Source organism: Mauremys reevesii, linkage group 1, assembly GCF_016161935.1.
Source record: "Mauremys reevesii isolate NIE-2019 linkage group 1, ASM1616193v1, whole genome shotgun sequence".
NCBI classification, from domain to species: domain Eukaryota; kingdom Metazoa; phylum Chordata; order Testudines; family Geoemydidae; genus Mauremys; species Mauremys reevesii.
In genome coordinates this window covers 234,440,603-234,456,799 of record NC_052623.1, presented here as the reverse complement: position 1 = coordinate 234,456,799, position 16,197 = coordinate 234,440,603, and the positions used below count along the sequence as shown (strand labels likewise).

Genomic DNA, 16,197 nt, shown 5'->3' with positions numbered 1-16,197 from the left:
AAGCGTTTGCCTTTACATGGTTCAGAATTTTTATGACCTCGCTGAGCACACTGTTTATTTCTGTTGAGATTTTTTTTGTTGCAAGTCTTTCTCAGTGAAGGAAGCAGTGCATCAATTTGCATTCGGGTGCAAGCGCCATAATCTGGGTAACCACTCCAGAATGCAGCACCATCAGAACATACGCTTACACAAACTTGAAATCCAACCCACATTTGTTAACGATATAGTCGTTCACAGTCTTGAACACTTCGGAGCTTTTTGTTGGTAGTGAAGCAGAAAACAAAAACTCTTCCTTCAAATCACCTTCATATTCAAAGCACACATACACCATCAGAACTGCCATATTAGCAACGTCTGTACATTTATCAACCTGCAAAGAAAGGTACTTCGCTAATTTAATCTGTCCTGTGAGCTGATCTTCCATATCGTGAGCCAGATCATGAATTCGTCGAGCTATAGTGTCATTTGAAAGTGGCACCTGAGCCACTTTCTTTGCTGCCAGCTTCCCATGCAGACATCTTTAATACAGCCTATCACTAGCATCTCGCCGATTGTGTATGACTTTTTAGCCTTAGCAACGTGAAGCGCTATTTGATAAGAAGCTCGCAAAGCACAAGTATTTATGTGTGACACTTCAGAAATCTGTTTCTGACAGCCTTTTAAATCAACATTTCTTTCGAAGAACTCTTTTGGCTTTGAACTAATTTAATTATGTTTTGTATTTAAATGCCTCTTGAGCTTTGACGGCTTCATTGCGTCGTTAGCCAACACATTGCCACAAATAACGCACTGCGGTTTTGGCACTCCACCATCATTCATGGCTACAAAACCGAACTGAATGTTTGAGGAGTCAAATTTCTGAGTAAAGCTAGTACGAATTCTTTTTGTTGAAAATACTTTGGTTTCATTTACATCGCCGTCATCTGATTCAGAATTACTTGCGTGTTCAGCAACCGGATGTCTCTGTTTGATAAATATGTCAATTGGGCCTTGCTTCGCCATCTGTAAATCAGGCATAAAAATAATTAATATAAATTCCATTACCCCAGGTATATACTTAATTTATGATATTAGGATGAAAGCCAAATAAATGCAGTGGGAATGCTTTTATTGAGAAATATGTGCAAGAGAACATTGATTAATAGGGTAAATAATGTTAGGATAAGAAGATAATATAAATTTTTTAATTAAATTGCAATCAAGATAATAATTGGAAAGTTAAGATGTTTGAACATATGGAAAGAATGAATAATGAACGTCAAAAATAAGATTTACCTGTCTGAAAGATATGGAGAAATCAAGGAATTTCGAGAACTTCCTGGCAGAAACATGTAGGTTTGATTCTAGAAGAGGGGAAGGCTATAAGTAAGAACAATGAGAGCATGTATGAAACGATATATGGATATGGAGGAAGTGAGGACTGTCTATTTGGCAATAGGTATGTGGTGCTCAATCATCTCTATCTACCTCGTAAGGGATACAGCGGGATAGGATAGAAAATCATTATTAAAATGTATAATATTATTAGTACTTACATTCTCAGTTCAGTGGGTTCGGATGGGGTCCCAAATGACAAACACGCAGAGATCCATATGACGCTCTTTATTCAACTTCTTGATGGTAACTGGCAGTGGGGCAGGGTCTTTATATGTCAAGGAGTGGGGTAAGCGCGCGCTCACGCGTCTCATGCAAAACATGCTGCAGCGCTATGGCATAATTATCAATATTATAATATGTGCTTCTGAAAACATAATATTAGTTAATATTGTCGACTTTATCGACCGATAACTATTCTTGGTGGAATTCCGGTGTGATTTTTAAATTATACTATTCTTTCTTTCTTTCTTTCCGGGAAACTCGCTGTGGACTGGTAGCCAATGGCTCGCAGACCGGCACCGGTCCATGGACTATCAGTTTGAGTAGCACTGCTGTAAGCAACACCACGTCTGCCAACTATTATATTCACCTGGAGGTGGACTGTGAACAGACTTTAAAAAAAAAATTAAGCTCAACTTTAATACATCTCCAGAGCAGAAGATATACCATTTTGGATAGGCCACTTTGTCACTGGTCTGTCCAGGAGTTTTCACAAGCCCTCGAGTCAGTTGTGGTAAACTGAAGGATATTCTGTGTTCCCTCCACTACACCCCGATTATCTTTTAGAGCAGAAGGAAGTTTCTTTCACCCACTTGAGAGCCATGACAATGATCATTAACTGCAGTCATGATATAGTAACAATTGGAAACCCCACTGACTGGATGGAAGGACCATTGTTCCACCTCAGTGCAGCTCTAGAATACAGTGGACTCCTTTCTGGCTTGTGAAGTGGACTCCTTTAGCATGTTAATACATCGTACCCTGCATAGAATGAGATTTTTGAAACAGAAGATATTGTGAACCTCATCTTGAACATTAGTCTAAGCCGGCATGTTAGCAACCTTCTCAGCTCTTGGGGTCATCAATAATCTTTTATTATAAAATGTAAATCAGAAAAAAACAATAAGGTCATCTCATTAATACTTTGGTTAGACTGTCCCAACCCTTTGCCCCTCCCATAACTCTTAATCAAGTTATTATTATATGCCCACCAATATGACTTTAAATAATGGTTGTTACCTTTGAGTACCATCAGTTTCAACTAAAAATAAGGTTAAAAAATGCTTTGTCTGGTGTCAAGGAAGAAAATCCAATTCCTAATTGAATTTTGAAAACATAGAATGCAAATGGGAATGGTGTTGTTGGATAGCTCAGCTAAAACATGTCCATCAACACAACCTAAAATGAATTTAATCTTTTTAAGTAAAGGCGATAGGAGGTGGTGACCCTTCAATTTACATGGGCATGTCGTATTTGCTGTGTGCCTTCCACACTGGGTTGATACCATTTGTATGTGTGCATCTACCAACATTTGCATTCTAACTGCATATTTTTAAAAAGTATAATAAAAAATTGCAAATATAACACACTATCTTCTTACTTTCAAATGAGTTTAGGAAACAACGCCTGATAAGACCTCAGTTCCCCATTAACATAAGTAAATCCTGATTAGACAAAGTAGGGATATAGGATCAATATTTTCCTCAGCCAACTATTTCTGGCAGATAGGGTGAGAGCAGTCTATCTGTTCTGTATTGGAATCTTGGACCAGCCTATATCCACATCTAATTTATGTAATTTCTGACTAATTTTTAGACTGCTAACATAGCACTAAGCTTAGTATGGTCCATTGTGAAAATTATTACAAGTTCCATAATTGCTGTACTTTACTTCATTTGAGTGTACGTATACATCACGGCATATATTCACAGTAAAACTACACTCAGCAAAGGTTCATATATACTAAATAGATATTTTGATCATTCAGCTGTGGCTGCAGGGTTTTGAGTTTAACTGTTTGAGTTACAGGCTACTTTTACTACTGTTTTTTCCTAAATATTTTTATTTCATACATCATTCAAAGATTTGTTTCATCAGGAGCTAAGTAAATAAAGGATGCCACTGAAAATAGGTTATTTTAACTTGAAGTATTAGACTATGTGATGTACACTTTTTAGCCAGTAATTTTGTTAATGTTGGATTAGCCATGTTAGCAGAGGTGTACATAGGCTTGGTAGAATTCCATTTTTTTAAATAATTTTGATTGTTAATAACTCTGTTTACTTTAAAGCAATTTTTAGCTGGCTATCCATTTAAATTTTCACAGATGCACAAAATTATGGGTTTTAAGCATTTTTTTAAATTTTTATCATTTACATTTTCACATTTGTGAGAAGTTATGGGGAACAAGCTTTGGGTGTGTGTGTGCCAGAAAATAATTATTTTATGATAGTAGCTGTTGAGATTCAAAAAGTTAAAGCTTTATAACCATTAAACCGCAAGTTGTCAACATCAGTTGTCAAAATATACAAACATTCTTAAATCAAACTTTAATAAGTTCTCAAGCAGCATTTTTCTTTCTTTGCCTATCCATAAATTTCAAATATTGTCAATGGAAATGTATATTATTTTGCTGGGGTGTGTGTGTATAACCCACACACCCTCTGGGTATGGGGTTCTGTCCCATCTAGTGGCACCAAGACCACTTAGGGTACGTCTATACTACCTGCTGGATCGGCGGGTAGTGTTTGATGTATTGGGGATCGATTTATTGTGTCTTGTCTGGACACGATAAATCGATCCACTAATTGATGCCCATACTCCACCTCGGCAGGAGGAGTAAGCGGAGTTGACTGGGGAGCCGCGGCAGTCACCTCGCTGCCGTGAGGATGGCCAGGTAAGTCGAACTAAGATACTTCGACTTCAGCTACACTATTCGCGTAGCTGAAGTCAAAGTATCTTAGTTCGAACCCCCCCGCTAGTGTAGCCCAGGCCTAATTAGAGAGAGATTAATGAGTCTTCTCTACAGCCTTAGCTAATAGCCACATGGCTTTTAGCTCATGCAGTAGAGGCTCATACACTAAGCTCCAGAGGTCCCAGGTTCAATCCTGCCTGCCAACAGCCGGGGTCTGTTGGCATTACATGTGCAAGGTGAAATCCATATTTACTGACATTTACTCATAAAAATCAAATCCTTCCAAGCCTATGTATACATATTATACTAACAAGACAAAGTTACTAAACAAAATTAATTTCAAAATAGACTTGTATAATCTACAATGCTGTGGTACATTCCTGTAAAAGTCAATTGGATGGAGTACTAGACTTTGGTAGAAGGTTGAGTTTATTGCAAAACCTATCCTTTTGCACACGTCTTCCTCCCAGATGAAGGCCAAAGAAGAATCCTGTGTAATTTCTTATGGGCAATGGATATATCTAAAAAACTAAACTAAAATTAAGCAACAGCGCCCGAGAAAGGGATGGATACAGATCTTTGCAGGCAAATTTAGTGTGTTTCGTAATGTTATGGTTGATGTTTTATTTACCACTTGAAGAGTACATTAGAAATTTTGAAAGATAATATTAAAAATTCCTTTCTTTGGGCTTGATCCAAAGATCACAGAAATCAATGGGAGTCTTTCCACTGTCTCCAATGGGCTCTGGATCAGGTCTTTTTGTCTCCTTGAATTTTCAGTAGTTTATAAATAGGACTAATCCAGAAGTATTTTAATCTAAAAGATTGACACGAGGATGGATATAGTTTCTTTAAGATTGTTATTTGGTACCCACAACTCTAACTCCAGTGTCAAATGATTAAAGCACTTTCAGGCTTTAAGGAATTTCTAGTTGCCTCTGAATAACTTTTAGCAAACTTCACCTTCTAACCTCAAAAAATTAGGAAAAAGAGAGAGACAATAATATATCCCCTTAGACTGTGTTCTCCCTTTTCTCTGTCAACATGTACTATATCACCACAGTCAACCACAATATGGTCTTAATGTGATTTTAGAACCAAGGTTAAGGGTAACAGCTACACAGCAGCCAAAGCTCAACGTGGTAAGAACTATATAACCTATTTGAGTCAGCAGAATATATACATATTCTTTATGCTGTTCAAAAGCCAGATAGTGCTCTCTACAGACTTGTGGAAGACCAACCCGTTTAAGTGTTAATTTCAAGATGCCTGACTTGTGGTCAAGTGAAGAACAGTTGAATTAACGGTGCACATTGGATCTCAAACAACTTCACAGTCCTTATGCCGGTTTATGAGAAGGGTCATATGACCAGGGTCAAGTTTACAAAGGTTATACCCCTGTCACAAGTCAGTATCCACTGAATCCCATGATTGCTGTTACACCTTCCTTTTCAAAAAAGCAATCACATCAAATGAACTAGAACTTGAACTGGGAGGGGAAAACAAACAAACAGAAAACAAACCTACAGATGAATACTGCCAATTAACAAACCACACAAAGGGAGACCTCTACACTGGAGGTCAAGGAAGGTGACCCCAAACTTCCTGACAGATGACAGGATTATTTTGCCTCTTATTATATATCTGTCAATAACCACTAACTCTGAACCTCAGTGGAGTTCTGATCATACAGAAACTTGTTCTTAGAACAATTCTTTCTGCTTATGCCTGTTCAACTGCTGAGACAGACCTGCCATCTGGAGTCTGTTTGCTGCTCCTGGTGTTTCTCATTGTCAGTGACTGGGTGAGCATGCGTTACTCCTGTCAGTGTACCATGTCCTGTAGTGCTTCCCATTAACATAACAGATGAACTTGATGTGGATTGTATAGATGTTATCTGGACATGTCAGACACTTTCTGTTTGAAATCTAATACTCTATACTGAAACTGGGAGAGAATAACTGTTCAGCATTTTTGTTATAGTATTTATTTTTTCCAGTTTCCTGGCATATAGTCTTTTTTTAACTACTTTAGTATTAATTGTCTGCAGATATGTCAACACACTTGGAGGTGTATTTTCCTACTCAGGCTAAAATTAGCAGTGTAGTCAGGGCAGTGAGAGCAGCAGAAAGAGCTAACTACCCCAAGTCTGTATCATGGGTTTCAGATGGGATTCTACTCAAGAGGACTAGCCCATCCCTCCTCCCATGCTTTCTCCTCCCATGCACTGCTATTTTTAGCGCACTAGCGCTCATCGAGCTAGCATGGGCGTGTGTACCTAAACTGGAAATTACATCTCCAACTCCAGTGTAGACATACTCTGTCTCAAAAAATCTTTTAGATGATGATATTAAGAATTTGATCTTTTGCCCAAGAACTTTGGAGCTGGTGATCTTAATAAGGCATTCTGAGGTGTCAAGTGACATTTTAGGCATGCTAAATATGGATCTCTTGACTGTATTAGGCACTTTTCTAGTCAAGGTGTTTGTTACATTGCACTACTTTTGCTGTTCACTTACTTGACTGTACATGGTAAGGACTTGAAGTGTGGTATGCTTGATTTGCTAAAATGAGCCACTTGAAAATGCAGTCCAACATCTGTGAGTAACTCATCTTGAATCCTGTGTCATGCAAACTTTGCTATTTGATGTATAACAACTGAAGTTCAAAAAAAATATCAGTAGTTGTCCTTGGAGACTGTTTCCTGTTTAGTTCAAATAAATCTGCACTGACTTTGGACAAATGGCAGTCGGAGTTTCATGTGGTTTCAGTGGGTCTTTTGCATTCTATTCCTTGTATTTATTGCAGATTTCATGTATGGGTGGGCACTGCAAATGATGCTTAGTTTTTCAAACCTGAGGCTGTGTAGTATTATGACATGATATCCTATGTACAGAATCATCCTATGCGCATTTTCATCCCTAGAGTCCCAATACATTTTTATGCTTGGAGGTGCTGGGTTTTTCTGTTGGCCATTCATCTAGAATTATTCTCTCAAGTTCTTGTAAAATTGGGTAATTTTGTGTTGCTCATTTGGGTTTGTCAGACTTTCTTTTAAAAATAGGTAATATTTACTTCACACTTCTCTTCCTGCCTCCCCTTGCGTTCACTATTTATAGGTACTCTTGGAAGTATGTCAACTATAAGAACCTGCTTGTTATGCCTGTTTTTCTCCTCCCACATTTACTGAGTACTTTCCAAGTTCGTGACCATTTTCTAATCTTGGGGTGCTTTGCATAATTGCTTCTGTAATATGGCTTTCAACAATTTATGGTCTGTTTCTAACTCAAATAATTTGCCTCCTAATCATATTCAATAAACCACTCACAACCAAAAGCTATTGTCAACATTTCTTTTTTAACCTGTGCATAATTCTGTTGTGGTCTAGTCCACATATTGGGAGTTTATGTTATTGGGTGGATTTTGTTCGACAGCTCATGTGAGCTAGGTGAATTAGCTGTGAATTTAGGGTGAGATTTTTAAAATACCTAAGGGAGTTGGGTGCTTTTAAAAATCTCACCCTTAAAAAAAAGACATTCAATCTTTCACTTGCTTTTGCAAACTGTTCTTGTTAACCCAGAGCTAAAAGACAACCTATGTCTCATTCCTACAATAGAGGTAATTTGCAATGCAAAGTTTTGATCCAAAAAGCACTGCCGCTTTTCTTTGTCAAAGATTTATCAAAACATGGTGCTAACCACTCGTTTAAAGAATGAAAGGGTCCATGACTCAAATAATATACAGTGCCTAAAGTGTAAGGGGAAAGATTCCAGATGCATTGTACTATTGAGAACAGTCTGTGCAAAGTGTCCTAGTCACAGTCTGCTGTGTTTTTACAATACTGCTAATACCGTTAAAGCATAATTTGTAAAGTAATAGTTGGAACAGAGAGAGACTCCTGTGTGGCTTCTATTCCTGGCTCTACTAATGACTTGCTGTGGGGCACAATATTTCTACAACTACTTTTTTGAAAATTACTAATGATTTGAGATGCCTCAATTTTTCAGGTCTGGGAAACATACTCAGAGAGTCACAGCAAAATACAAGGTGGAACAGATTTTGTAGCATAAGTAGTTAACACATATTTCAAGGGACCATTCAAGGTGAAGTGGCACCTTAACACCCATCCAGCCATGGGAGAAAGAAAGAGGGGGTAAAGCCAGCTGGTGGGGGGTTGTTAGTGTGTTATTGTAATAAGCCATAAATCTAGTGTCTCTGTTCAGTCCATGATTTTTAGGGTCTATCAAAGTTATTAATTTAAACACTTTTTGAAAATGTCTTTTGAAAATGTTGTGCAGGTTTCCTTTGAGGATGAGGACTGATAGGGTAGATATAGAGTGATCACTTTGTGAAAAGTGTTCACCCACAGGAGATAGGGCATTTTTGTTTTTTTATCATTTTCCTGTGTAAGTTCATTTGAGAGTATAGTGATTGGCTGGTTTCACCCACCTAGTTCTTATTGGGGCAATTGTCTCTCTCACCAGCAGAAGCTGGTCCAATGAAAGATACTACTTCACCCACCTTGTCTCTCTAATAGCCTGGGACCATGGGGCGGTGGGAATAATAGGCACTGCCTCCCCTAGCACAGCTGTCCCTGCCACCCAACATTTGGGCTGTGGTACCCCCCACTCCCACTCTTCCCCTCTCTGCTCTGACCCTTCCCCGAGGCTCCCACCGCTTGCTGCTGCTGGGATGAATCTTCCTCCTTTCCTCTCCTCTCCTCTCCCCTCCTCTCCTTTCCCCCATCAGAGGTCCCCGCAGCTGCCGGCCGGGTCTCTCCTCACCCCTCACTCCCTGCAGGGCATGGTGTGTGTGTGAGAATGCAAGCAGGGAGTCAGTGGGTGGGGAGGAGGAGTGAGGAGGCACACAGAGGGGATCCCTGAGTAACTTTACACAGGGAAAAAGCTTCCAGAGACCTAGTAGCAGAGATCACTGAAACTGTTAAAGGCCCATTTAAGTGGTAATGAAGTCATTTAACTAACAGGCATTTGCCAATGCCCAGGAAGCCTTTGGCCACCTTCAGCTGGCTTTTATGTTGTAGAAAATGTGTTATTGGGGTTAAAAACAGTTTCCAAATGACGACCCTTCAGTTATTCTCTGTACCTAGAAGAAGTAGCTGCTAACCTGGCTCAAGGAGGAGCTGACATAGCCAGTGAGTTTATTTCTTGATCTAGTCATTTTATCCAAACCCAGTTTAAGTAAACGAGTCTGGCAGGGAATTCTGTATAAGAAAGGTGATTAAACTACTGCATTAGTGCAGGCTGTCAATGACAAGCACTTTTTCAAAAGGAGAGATTAGGCTTCAGTTTGGCACAGGTAGCCTGTCTGACTTTGTGTCTCTCTCTGTACAGCATACACCAAACTCCCTGCCATGCAGAGGAGAATCTATCTGGCAATTGAGCTATGCCTCTTGCCTGTTCAGTTCCTTTGCTGTGTCATGGGGGGGGGGCAGAGGCAGGTAAGGTGGTGAGCCAGCTGCGCAGCAGGTGGGGGGGGGGTCTCCTGGTGGGGCGGGGTCTTGCGGGGGGTGTGAGGAGGCGAGTGGCAGGTGGGCGAATGGCAGGCGGGTGGGGGAGGAGGCGAGGGGACCTCTTTGCGAGGGGACCTCTTTATGGGGGGTTTGTGTGAAGAGGTAAGTGGTGAGTCAGTGGTGGGTGGGGGCAGGGCCTGGGGCAGAGCTGGTGTGGAGTGTGGGCGAAGAGGCAGGACAAGGAGCTCGCCTGCCACAGGGAGCTTGGGTCCAACACGGCTACAACACTGCATACTAAAACACTTTGATATTCTTAAAGGCATGGGCTCCAGGTTTGTATAATTTTTGGTGGTGCCCAAAACGGGTCCAAGCAGAGCTGTCGCATACCTATAAATGGCTCTGAAAATATGAGCTCAAACATTGGTGGAGCCAGGCCCATGTTCCTGAATATTGGTGGAGCACGGGCACCATGGGCCCATATAACTCACCGCCTATGCTTAAAGGGACTATGTAAAGCCAAATGTTGTAATAATAATAATAAGTAATAAATGTATTAACTCATGCAGGATCAACAGCGTGTACAGTCCAGTGAGTGCGCTGTGCGTGGAACTTCCCTTTTTGCGTGGGCATTTCATACAGCAAAAGCGGAGAAAACAGCATTTAAAAATAGGAAAATATATTTATGATGTCACAAAAATTGGCAGACACTCAGGGCAGCAGTCATACTTTGAACACCATTTTTTACAATAGATTAGTTTTCAACTTGGCTGTGTCTCCTTAAAACCTCTGATGCTCTGTAACAGGGCCACGCTAATGAGACACACAACATCACTGAAATCAGTGGGAGTTCCATGTGTAAAGGTCTTGCAGGATGAGGCTCTTCATGAATAAAAACAGTCTAGGTTGTTTGTTCTACTTTACCATAAATGTCATTTGGTTATAGTTGAGTCACTATGGACCCAGTTCTGCAAGGGGCCGAGCACTGTCAGCTCCCCATTAATTTTAATTGGAGCCCCAAGTCCTATCATTGGCTCATGTTGTATGGACTATCTGCTTTGACAACTTTAATTGTATTTAATTTAAATGATTTAATAAATATTGTAATAATTAAAACAATCACAATGAAACTATGATGTATGACGAAATGATGTATGCTGTGCAGAACCTTATTTTATGTATTCTTCACTGCCATTTGCAGGATGTCATCTTTTTCTGTATTATGTTATGTCGTGCGTAACCGGGATAACAAATTCCTTGGGGCAGTGGTCATGTCTTTATTGTGTTGTAAATCACCATGCACACCTGGGCGCTTGCTGCAGAAGCATGTTCAATAATCACACCTTTTAAAAGGATTGCTGAATTAAGGATAGTTTTAAGTATTAAAATGCAGTTTCTAGGCACACTTAATGTGCGCTCAGAATGGAATGGCAGCTCTAACATCGAAATGCCTTCTTTTTGTGGATTTTGGTCAGATCACTAGTGTTACTTGAATAGGTCTGTGCAGTGTCTTTTAGTGGTCCAGTACAATTGTTGTTATCATTTGTATTGCAGTAGCATTCAGAGACCCCAACTGAATTTGCAAAAAGAACAGGAGTACTTGTGGCACCTTAGAGACTAACCAATTTATTTGAGCATAAGCTTTCGTGAGCTACAGCCCACTTCATCAGACGCAGAGAATGGAACATATAGTAAGGAGAAATATATACACATACAGAGAACATGAAAAGGTGGGAGTTGCCCTACCAACTCTAAGAGGCTAATTAATTAAGATGAGCTATTATCATTATGCATAGAAGAGACAGGCTCTGCCACAAAGAGTTGACCATCTGAATAGACAACATATGGAGGGTGGTAGAAAGAAAATAGTATCTCTGTTTCATGGGTGGGGAACTGAGGCACAGACATTAAGGCCTCTATCAGCAAAGAAAACTGTGTGCACACCGAGCAGTCCAAGTGTATGATTCTCTTTGCAGGATTGGGGCCCAGCATCACTCAGAATATCAATAGTGGTGCTGGGAACTGAAGCCAGACTTCCTGAGTTCCAGTCCAATGTCTTAAGCAAAAAAATCCTTCCTTTCAGGAGTAAGGCTTATTAAAGAGAAAAAGAATGGGCCAGTGGTTAGGGTGCTAGTCTAGAACTTAGCAAACCTAGGTTCAATTCCCTGCCTAGCACAGATTTTGTGTGATCTTGGGCAAGTTACTTAGCCTCTCTGTGCCTCAGTTACCCATCTGTAAAATAGGGATAATGGCACTGCCCTACCTCCCAGAGGTGTTGCTAGGATAAATCCATTGAAATTGTATGGTGCTCAGTTTCTATGGTGATGGAAGCATATAAGTTCTTAGCTCTGTGTAGTTGCTAAGAGTTTTCTAGAGCCCATAAAGTCTTAGATGAAAGTGAACAAATATGTGGTATGGATCATCAGTAAATAGCACAGGAATGTAAAGGTGTAGTTAATTTGAAAAAGAGAAATGCCTATACTTTCTTAACAATAATGTCATAATAATGATCTACTACGTGGTCATTAATATTGTCAAACTGTTATGTTGTTATGCCTCCTGATTATTTTGTCCTCTTTTATGCTTTCAAAGTGCACTCTTAGATTTAAAAAAATTGTCAATCATGTAATAAAATGCTGTCACCAATTTGCAAACCATTTCTCCCCACTTTAGAATTTACTTTTAGCAGAAACATATACATTGTTGATAAAATCGGACATCCATAAGGAAAGCTGTACCATACATTTGACCTAAGCACCTGAGAAAATTTAATGGACTAATCCAGTCAGGAGCAATCCTAGCTGTTCTGCCAGTCATGGCGGTAAATGTTTTCATCCTCTTTCCTCTCCTCCCACCCTCCCCCAGCCAGTAAATCAGGAGCAGAGTTACACAAAAAAGCCGAGCGGCACAGCAGTTTAACACCCGGGCAACCGCTTAGCCCTGAAACCAGCCCTGAATCCAGTAGACCCTATACCATGTGAAATGACTGGATTTGTCCTATTATGTGGAATGCCTGCATGTGACGCTGTGAGATTTAGCAGCTTTGGTATGTATCTGTTCTGATCTATATATGTTTTAGGAAAAAGCAGCACTAGGAAGTTGCCTTGTAATAGACTCTCTAAGCAGGTGGTGTTCCAACCTCGCGCTTAACACTCTACACCAGGCCTGCACAATATGTGGCCCGGGGGCTGCATGCGGACCGCGTGGGCTCACTGTGCGGCCTGTGGGGGGTGAGTAGGCAAGCGGTGGGTGCGGGAGGGGGGCTGAAGAGGTGGGTGGGCAGTGGTGGGGGGGTGAGGAGGCAAGCCGGGGGTGGGGGGGCTGAGGAGGCGGGCGGGCAGTGGTGGGGTGGGGCAGGTGAGCTGGCGGCGGGGGCTGAGGGGCTGAGGAGGCGAGTGGGCAGGCAGACAGTGGCGGGGGCTGAGTTGGTGAGCTGGGGGGAGGGTGGGGAGCTGAGGAGGCGAGTGAGGAGTCAGTGGCTGACCTGTTCTTCTGATCTGGTCTGGCTCCGGTCCCCTCTCCAAGGGTTGCAGCTCTCTGAAGGTGCTGCCTTCCACGTCTTCCTCATTCACACCTCATTCATTCAACAGGGCAAGTGATTACAAAGTGGGGGGAAGATCTTATTCTACCTCTAGCAAAAAGACATTTTTCTTTTACCTTAATTATACTACCTTAGGGGACGGCTATAACACATTACCAAGGTTCAATACCGCTGTTTCAGTGGGGCGGCGCTGGGGAAAGAGGGTTTGTTTCCATGGGGTGGGTGGTGCTGGGGGGGGAGTATTTCAGGGGCTGGGTGGTGCTGGGGGTGTTGTGTTTCGGGGGGCTTGGCGGCACTGGGGGGGTCGGCGGGGCTGTGGGGGTTCGGCCCTCAGCTGTTTTCTTTGGAGTAATATGGCCCTCGCTGCTTTACGAGTTGTGCAGGCCTGCTCTACACTCATGTTGGATAGAGTCAAAACTTTTCTTTTATAATTGACTTAAAATAACAACACGTATAAACTTCCTGCCAGAGCTTTCTCTGAAGCTGGCTTTTTCTAACCATGCAGGACTCCTAGTTCCCTCTGGCTCAAAAAGACACTCTAAGGCCAAGTCTACACTTTACAAGCTTAGAGCAGCACAGATTTAGCAATACAGTTGTACTGCTGTAAGATTGCTCGTCTAGCCACATTATGCAGACAGGAGAGAGCTCTCCTCTTGACATAATAAAACCACCTCAATGAGCGGCTGTGGCTATATTAGCGGGAGAGCATTTCCTGCCGACATAGCACTGTGCACACGAGCACTTATACCGGCAAAACTCATGTCGCTCAGGGATGTGGTTTTTTCACACCCCTGAGCGACAAAAGTTTTGCTGACGTAAGTGCTAGTGTAGACATGGCCTAATACTTTTGTATCCTGGATTGAGGCTAATGGGGCACATTTAGTCTGGCGACCAATGTGAAGCAGCAGAATGGCTCATCATCCTAATGCAAGATTCTAGAATCTGACACCTTATTATATGGTGTAAGTATTTGTGTGCATGCTCTGGCCTGTGCCCACGCACTCTTTTTTTAAGTCCTTTGAAAACTAGCACAGTCCTTGAAATGTATAGATTTTGCAAATATAGCCCTTCATAAACAGTTACAATGGAATTGCAATCACAAGGAAATCAGGTCCTCTAGAAAGTTTCTATGTATGAGATACTGCTGATTTCAAATGAGATGCCTGAATTTACAGTATACAAAGTTAACCTCAATTATAAGGGAAGTGGTTTCTTTTTAGACATATGGTGCATTCTGCCTCTTCCACTAATTAATGGAGAGGAACACTCTAGAATAGCTGATTAAAGAAAGAAAGGCTAGTAATTTTTTCACAAGTTGTTCACATTGGGTTTAGCATATTACTGGAGTCAAGATGGTCTTGCCTATTGAAAAATTTCTATGTCTGCAAAAACAAATTTTAAAAGGTTATTATTACTAATTTTAGAGGACAGTGGGAGTCCATGGACAATTCTGTTTGAGTAAGGACTGAAGAATCAGTCCCCTATATTGTTACATTGCATTGGTAGAAAATTATAGGCTAGGAACTTGTTGGGAATCTGCTAGCGAGGGTCATGCAACCAAACAAATATTCTGTAGAACAAATTTGAGAACAGTTGAAATGGTGAAGGCACAAAAAAAAAAAAAAGCAAGCCGCTATCGGCGCCTGCTCCACTGCGCCACTTTCTTCTTTGGCGGCAATTCGGCAGCTGGTCCGTCCCTCCGAGAGGGACCGAGGGACCTGCCGCTGAAGAGCCGGACGTGCCACTCCCTTCTTCTTGGCCACCCCAAGCACCTGCTTGCTGAGCTGGTGCCTGGAGCCGGCCCTGCTGAAGGCTGGAATTAAAGTTCATAGTAACTGTTTAGAGATTTTGAGCACTAGATGTGAACTGTTTGAATTTCCTTTACGGTTCTTCCATAGTGCATATACTTTGGGATGAAATGTCATACCTTTCTATATACACTGTAAAGAAAAAAAATCTGCTCAATGCAAACTACATAACAGAGGTCTGCACAGCAAAGGTATAATATGAGAATTTAGAGTGATAAGATGGTTTTATAGATCTGGCTAATATATTGAAATGGTAACTTTTAGGATTAGCCAGCATAACAAGAAGAATTGTTCAAGGCATATGGTCCATTTTCTCATAGGTAGATAATGACTGTATTTGTTGTAGGTATGTGTATTGAACATATCATTTTGCTGTCATGAAGTTAGCAGTAGGTGTTGTAGAAAATTTCATTTTGGGCCGGAGCTGCACTGATTTTTGCAACTGCTCAGAATCTAGTACTTTGTGTTTATAGAATTTAAATGTTTAACTGGGTGCCACTGAAATTTTGAGTTAACTCCTGGCAGTAGTTAAATTTACCACAGTGTCGGCAGTATAACCTATTCTGTATATAAGGAATGGGTAAATATCAGTATGCGATAAACATAACATGACTGATTCTTATTTGTGCTAAGACCACTTTATCCAGTCTGACAATGTGACGGGGCTTTAAAGTGAGTGTACATTTAATTGCTACAGTGGTGTAAAGGGACCTTAGTGCAAATGAGAATTTAGCCCTAAAATGCTGATAGTATCCATTCTATCTTAATATTTCTACATTATCCTGTATTATATTTTGTTTTGGAAAACAGAAAATATTAGATTAAAAACAGAAAGGTCCTCTGTTAGTCTTAATAATTAGGATGAAAAGATTATGCTCCATACAGTGACACTTATTTTAGTAAATTTTCTTAGCTTGTCATATTATAATTCTACTCTATTCCACTTAGGTCTGAAAAAGAATAAACATTTCTGAAAAGAAAAACACTACTTCTGCCCAGCCATGAAATTTCTGAAATAGGTGGCAGGTAAGTACCAAACTTTTAATGTAAAAATTCATGCTGGATTTCAGCTCTAATCCTACAGAAAAAG

General features: G+C 40.8%; 1 protein-coding gene and 1 long non-coding RNA gene across 4 annotated transcripts in view; one reads left to right on the top strand and one right to left on the bottom strand.

Annotated features, from left to right (window-relative positions):
• WNT7B (Wnt family member 7B) overlaps window positions 1-16,197 on the bottom strand; it is a 144,692-nt gene that overhangs the window by 18,975 nt on the left and 109,520 nt on the right. The gene's annotated exons all lie outside the window — the stretch shown is intronic.
• The window catches only part of LOC120395548, a 31,860-nt gene continuing 27,813 nt past the window's right edge, over window positions 12,151-16,197 (top strand). For both annotated transcript variants that reach the window (XR_005592692.1, XR_005592691.1), the window contains exons 1-3: window positions 12,151-12,206; window positions 12,624-12,804; window positions 16,056-16,133. This is a non-coding gene — a long non-coding RNA (uncharacterized LOC120395548). The remainder of the gene's footprint in view (window positions 12,207-12,623; window positions 12,805-16,055; window positions 16,134-16,197) is intronic.